This window comes from Helianthus annuus, chromosome 14 (assembly GCF_002127325.2).
Source record: "Helianthus annuus cultivar XRQ/B chromosome 14, HanXRQr2.0-SUNRISE, whole genome shotgun sequence".
Lineage (NCBI taxonomy): Eukaryota > Viridiplantae > Streptophyta > Magnoliopsida > Asterales > Asteraceae > Helianthus > Helianthus annuus.
Genome location: NC_035446.2, coordinates 125123921 through 125130958, shown reverse-complemented (window position 1 = coordinate 125130958; position 7038 = coordinate 125123921). Strand labels below are relative to the sequence as shown.

The following is a 7038-nucleotide window of genomic DNA, read 5'->3' as shown; positions in this document are numbered from 1 at the left end:
TCTCAATCAACTTTAACAACGAAGGAGCGTTGTTTTCATGATCCATAACTGCAATGGAAGTAACCACTGTTTAAAAAAAATATAACGGTAATCTATTTATAGAAACAAAGTCTATTTACATAAACCGAATCATAATTTCGAATACAAAAATCATCTTTAACAACACTAATCTATTTATAGAAACAAAAACAACTCTAAAAAGAAATTAAAGACATCATTAAAGAATTAACAATTAACTAAGTACAAAAATCATAACTAAATACAAAAAATTATAACTCACAAAACAAACCATAAGAACTTCAAAAGATAATCACATAAAATTTCAAATTAACACCTAAAGACAAAAATAAAAAAGAAAGACTATACATATCAAAAAACAAACAACACCAACAAAACTGAACTAACCTGTTTTTGGTCGACGAACAATTCGAAAAATATAGGATCATAGTCCTCAATCGACTTTAATAACGAAGGAGCATTGTTTTCATTATCCATAACTGCAAAGGAAGTAACCATTGTTTTAAAAAAATATAACGGTAATCTATTTATAGAAACAAAGTCTATTTACAGAAACCGAATCATAATTTCGAATACAAAAATCATCTTTAACAACACTAATCTATTTATAGAAACAAAAACAGATTTAAAAAGAAATTAAAGACATCTTTAAAGAATTAAATACTAATTAAATACAACAATTATGACTAAAATACAAAAAATTATAACTCACAAAACAGTGCAAGATATACCTTTTCTTCAACTTCTCATAGGAACCCATTCAATAGTTCCTTGTAGGGGAAGGAGTCTGAAAGAAGCTCTTCACCTAAAATTACAAAACACAAAAAGTTTGTGAGATATGCAACTCGAGTACAAAAACAATAGTCAAAGACTCGAAGCATCCCTAAAATTACAAATAATATAGTCAAAGCATCTCATAAAAAAACATCAAGATTTCAAAGCATACAAAATTTAAAATCAAACACAATAATGGTTTACTTCAAAATTTAAATTTAAAATAATGATTGACTTCAAAATTTAAAATTTAAAATCTGAAAATCAAATCACTAATATCCAATCCCGTAAATCAAGCAAATTTATTAGGAAAATCTAACCTTTCAAATTTAAATTCAATTTACAGATTCGAAATTTAAAATGAAACACATTAATGGAAAACTTTTAAATTTAAAATTTAAATAGAAACCTTAATTCCGGAAAAATTATCATACTAAAAATAAATCCCTAAAATTTAAATTTGAGGTTTTAAAAAAAATCATTAACAAAATTTAAAATTGCTCAAAAATATAAATTTAAAATTTGAATTCCGGAAATAGAAACCCTAATTCCAGAAAATAATCATACTAAAAATAATTCACTAACGAAATTTAAAATTGATCAAAATTTTAAATTTAAAATTTAAATTCCGGAAATATAAATAGAAACCTTAAAATTTTAAATTTGAGGTTTCAAAAAACGTAAAACCATTTATTTATAGAAACAGAAACCTTAATTCCGCAAAATTATCATACTAAAAATAAATCACTAACGAAATTTAAAATTGCTCAAAATTTTCAATTTAAAATTTAAATTAGAAACCTCAAAATTTAAAATTTAAAATTTGAATTCTGAAAATTATATCACTAACATCCAATGCCATAAATTATCATACTAAATATAAATCACCATTTATTTGCTATAAGTTTAAAACAAAATAAAAAAAGATAAATATCAGTTTACTTAAAATATGATTAGTAATTAGAATACACATAAACGTACCAAAAATATCGGGTCATCTTCATCAATAAGCTTTAAAAATGAAGGACTGTTGTGCAAGGGATGCATATCTGAAAAATATATATGAAGGTTTTTAAAAAAATAAAACGGTAAAGTATTTATAGAAAAACAATCAATATTCCTAAATCAACAATCAATAAGCTTTAAAAGATAATTTAATCAATTGAGAAACTTCCAAATTCAAAAATAAAAAGAAACGGTTTAAAAAAAATAAAAAATATTTATTTTTTAGAACCAAAATCAATATTCCGAAGACAAAAACATTATACCGGATGAAAAAATATCAGACCACTGTAAATCTTCATCAACACAATCAAAAAACATCGGACACAATCAAAACATATCATCATCAACAACAAACTAAAAGACTGTAAATAAAAATATGAGTAACATGAGAACAAAATCAAAACATCAACAAAATATCATTTCATATGATTGGAATCGGATAATGCAAAATCATCATCAACAAACAACCAACAAACAACGAAAAAAAAAAAGAAATACCGAACAGAAAGGATAAAATCAAACCTACACAAACTTAAAAAAAAAAGAAAACAGCTATAACATTTAACTAACCTCTGTTGTTTCACGAATGATCGGAGTCCGATTTTATCCAAGATTTAGGGTTCCACATGAAAAACAAAATCAACAAAAATCAGTAACTTGGATATATGTAGATGATGATAATAAAACCTCTGATCTTGATTTTGTTTGCAAAAAAAAAAAAAAAACAGAAAGATAAATGTTCAATCGCTAGATTAAAGATACGCAATAGATAAACAACAAATTAAAACAACATACCTTCAATTTTTATGATCAGATCTACAAAGTTTAGGACAAAGAAGAAGTTAATAGCATTCGACACAATCTTTATAAAATCAAGTTTCTATAGAATTGAATAACGTAAATAAAGTAGATTTAGGATCGATTGTGTAGATTACAATCGTAAAACAAAGAAATCAGAAACAATAAAATCAAAAACATAGAAACATACCTTTGATTGGTTATTAGGATTGATTTGTGTGAAGAAGATGATGTTGCAGAGATTTGGCTATGGTTTAGAATTGAGGATATTGGTGGTGGTGATAGGAGAGAGGATGCAACTTAGTTTTTTAGGGTTTGTAAAGTTTGTGCAAGAAGAATGAGAAAAAAAAGGAAATATATACTATGACCCGAATTCGAAAAACCCGACCCAACTCAATTCGGATCCCGCCTTTTTTCCTTGGAATCGTGATTGTATAAAGCAAATTGGGATTTCCCTCCTAAACCAAATTGCCACATCAGCCTAGATGGCCAAAGACAAAGGACACGCCTAAATCCATCTCATTTATATATATATATATAGATATATATATAGATTTTAAATTTAATTATATTTGACTTATTTTTAAATAAAGTTACCTAAAATAGAAGTTGACTACATTCATTTTTTATTATTGTTAATTATCCTAATTTTGAATAACCTCTAATCAACAATTATTGGTTTCTATGTAACTAATTAGATTCAAATTATTCAACAATCATATTATAAACATTTATTGGTTTTTACCATATATGCTTTAAATCATTAAAATAATGGATGCGGAATTGACTTTTGAACTTTCAGTGTATTTTAGATGATTATGTCCCTCAAGATGCTAGCATTTGTATGTTTTCTAATATCGTTTTAATTATTAGAAGTCTGTTTTAAGAATATATTAATACTCTTAAAAAACGTCAAAAATGTGTTTTTAGTATTTTTGGCTCATAATTCCTTATTTAGAGGATATATAATAACTTGATTTTAAATTTAAAAATTTGATTTGGAGGATAATATAGAAGTAAACGATTTGGAGTTAATAACATTAATTGAATTTCCTTTTTAATTTGGTTCAATGTACCTAGACATGTTAGTGATTAAATTCTTATTTGTGTGTTTTTAATTAGGGGAAATCTTGGTTTTTGAAATATGTTAATTCGTTTTTAGGAGTTTATGGATCAAAGTAGTTGGGTAAAAAGTCAATATGGATTCAGGCTTTCGATTCGGTTGACCCAAATCATTTTTAATTTAGTAGTATTTTCATTTGCTTGAATAAAATGATCTATGATGTTTTGGCATGTTTTGAGTATTTATATTATCTGTTTGACCCACTTATAGAGAAAACATAACATGAATCACAACCCAAACATAAAATCTATATAACCTTTGATACTATTATCTGCAATTCTTGATTTTATGGCTTTTAAACGGGTAGCCATGAGGTATTATCATTTGTCATCTAAGTGAAGCTTATTTGAGTAGTATGGTTTTTTGAGGTTTGTTTGTTTTTAGTTCCAGGTTCTACTTTTATTTTTCCTTCTATAAATCTATAATATGCAGGGCTGTAACCGTAATGAATGAAACATTAAAGCATGCCGAATGCTTACCGACTCGGATATGCTTTGCCATGACGCAATATTGTGAACGAACCCTTGACGCCATCAAGTGATTGTGCAATTTTGGGTGTGTCGTCGTTCCTTCACAGAATTTTGGATATGTATTTTTTTTAGTTTTCTATCTTTTGAGTTTTTACTTGCAAGCCCTTATTCTAGTTCAAGATAATGTGAAACATTTTTGAGTTTTTCTTTGTCGTTCCTTTGTTAAGATAATCATAAACTTTATAGGTTTCATCATTTATTTTTTAATTTTAAGAATTGTCATTGTGTTGTCTTTCATCTTTTGCAACTTTTCATTTTCTTTAACACATCCAAACATGTCTTCCATGAAATCTTTGAACAGATTATCAGGACACTGGTATCAAAAGGCGTTGGATCTGAATCTTATGCAGGTTTTCTTTTGATGAGTTAGATATTTGCATGATAAAAACCATGTATTTTATGGAAACAGACTGAATTAAAACTATATTGAAGCTTTGCAAATTTTTAGGCCCTTCAAAGTTGTTCATGTTCGTCAAAGCTCCTTTTTCTTTCAATATGCCTCTCCACTTTCTTCTCAAGCGTGATTATAGATTCAATAAAAGATAATGTTTAATTATCGGAACATTTTTATTTGAGCATGTTGATGGCTTCAAAAGACCTATATTATTTTAAGTACTTTTAGAATGACCAGCTCTTTTTAAATTATTAAATCGTATCGAGTTTTCTTTACTAATGGTTCCTCTTATGAGCAACTTTACTAATAAGTGATAACATATATATATTGTATATATTCAAACAAATCTATAACCTAGAGCTTGATACTGGACGTTCATATTTATTTGTTTGTTATCTATTTTTTTTTTTTTGCCACATTTACAACTCCATCTAGAGTTTCAAGTTATAGTTGCTTTTAGAGGTTGCAAGATTAGTGGGATGGGTAGTTGGTCAAAACGGGTAGTAGGTTTGGATCATATGTGATGCTGTCCTTTTACAACTCTATTTAGATTTACAAGCTACACTTGCATGTAGAGGTGGAAGGTTGGGTCACATGCTAAAACAATTAAATTTTAGTTGCTTAGGCAAGGCATTTTAAAGGCGTTTGGAGGAAAGGATACTAGAGTTGACCAATCAAGTCAAGGTAAGACTAACAAATTTTATCAAGCTTGGATCTTTGACTACAACAAATGATCAGTTCGAAATAAAAGCAGCCTGATATTTTCTAAATGTCGTTACAATTGATCATTTTATCTTAAGGCTTCCTAATCGCTTAAATACACTAATTTGCAGTTTCTCCTATAAGTAATAAAAATTCTTCTTATTGTTGTGACCTTATAAACTCCATTTCCTTAGTCATGTCCTGAACAAAATGTAACTGAAATCTGTGATTGTTTTGCTTGGAGTGGTCTGAACCTTTGATCATATTTGCTTTATGCAGTAGCAACTAATCTATGAAGGACTGGAGAGGCGAAAGATCGGTTTTTTCAGCATTATTCCTATCGGAACCAAAGCTGCCAAGGTATAGACCCACATTTAAAACATTCTCATACTTACATTGCTTCATTTATTACAATTTAGGAGTGTTTTGTTTAAAAAAGGACCAAGTTCTTATCAAATGGATATAAAACACAACCCAAATGGGTTTGAGTGAAGAGTCAAAAAGTCATGACTCTTCAACTTTTAACATAAACAAACTGAGTCAGTTGAAATAGGGATTGTATACTAATAGTTTTTCATCCATATTTATAAACCTTTTGTAAATAAATAATGCACTAAGTGTGATAATTAAAGACAATATTATCACATTAATAACATGCATTTAGGAGTTTTATGCACAGTTATGATGAACCACAACTCAAATGGGGTTGAGTACCAGGTGAAAACGTTAAACAAGTCCTCTTAACACAACTTTTATTAAATAACCGGTGCAACAAAGATTATTATTATTACAATAATAGTTGTAATTAACTACCTATTTGATCCGTTTGAGATAAGAGACAAATCACATGGTTTAGCGACTCATCTTTTGCTTATTCTAGCATCTGTCAATTTAGGAAAAACAAGATTGTAAAACATATTTCATTCATGTTCTTTGTAGGTTATCGAGAAAGTTTTGTTAGCCCTCAATGACACATTGAGCCAAATCGTCTTCCGTGTGACAACCATGGATGTCTCGGACTTGACCATGAGAATTGAAAGCTTGTCTACTTATGACTAGGACAAGGCCGCCACAAGCAACTTTTGAAGGTTTGTAAAATGAAAATAATCAAATTATCTTTTATCCGTTATATAAGGTTTAATGTTGTCGGGAAAGGTGATTTGATGAAGGTTATACGAAACCACTAGGTATTGTTTCTCGAATGGTTGGTCTGCTATGGTTCGTGATGTTGGTCTGGAGGATAAAGATGTTATTGTTTTCCATGTTGTTGATGCTCAGATGCTAAAGTTCACTCATTTTAAGGCTGATTGTCTTTCCGGTGTTAAAAACAAGTTTTTTTGTAGAGATGTTATTTCCCGAGAACGGTAACTTGGTAATTTATACTTTACTACTTAGGATGAAGAACCAACTGACCTTTTTATTGACGATTACATTTATTCTTTATTTAGTGGTTGCCGAAAGAGTTTATGAACAGGTATTTCAAAACCGACACTTTGGACGATAACTTTACAATTCGTTTTGGAGGTACATACATGTGGAATGTCAAAGTGAATAGGCTCTGGGGATCGAACTACTTCATTCAAGATTTCTCACAAATCAACAAAGAACTTCATCTCATATCAGGTGATGTAATCGTTTTTGAGTTGGTTGCGAGACATATTTTCAACATTCTGGTTTTCCGTCCTAATGGAATA

General features: G+C 28.7%; 1 long non-coding RNA gene across 1 annotated transcript; it reads right to left on the bottom strand.

The window, feature by feature from the left end:
- On the bottom strand, positions 1-2522 carry LOC110866357. The gene is made up of 5 exons (XR_004879326.1): positions 2368-2522; positions 1774-1841; positions 750-823; positions 406-497; positions 1-48 (listed from the first exon to the last, which is right to left on the bottom strand). It is a non-coding gene; the product is annotated as an uncharacterized LOC110866357 (long non-coding RNA).
- Between the last annotated feature and the right edge of the window lie 4516 nt (positions 2523-7038).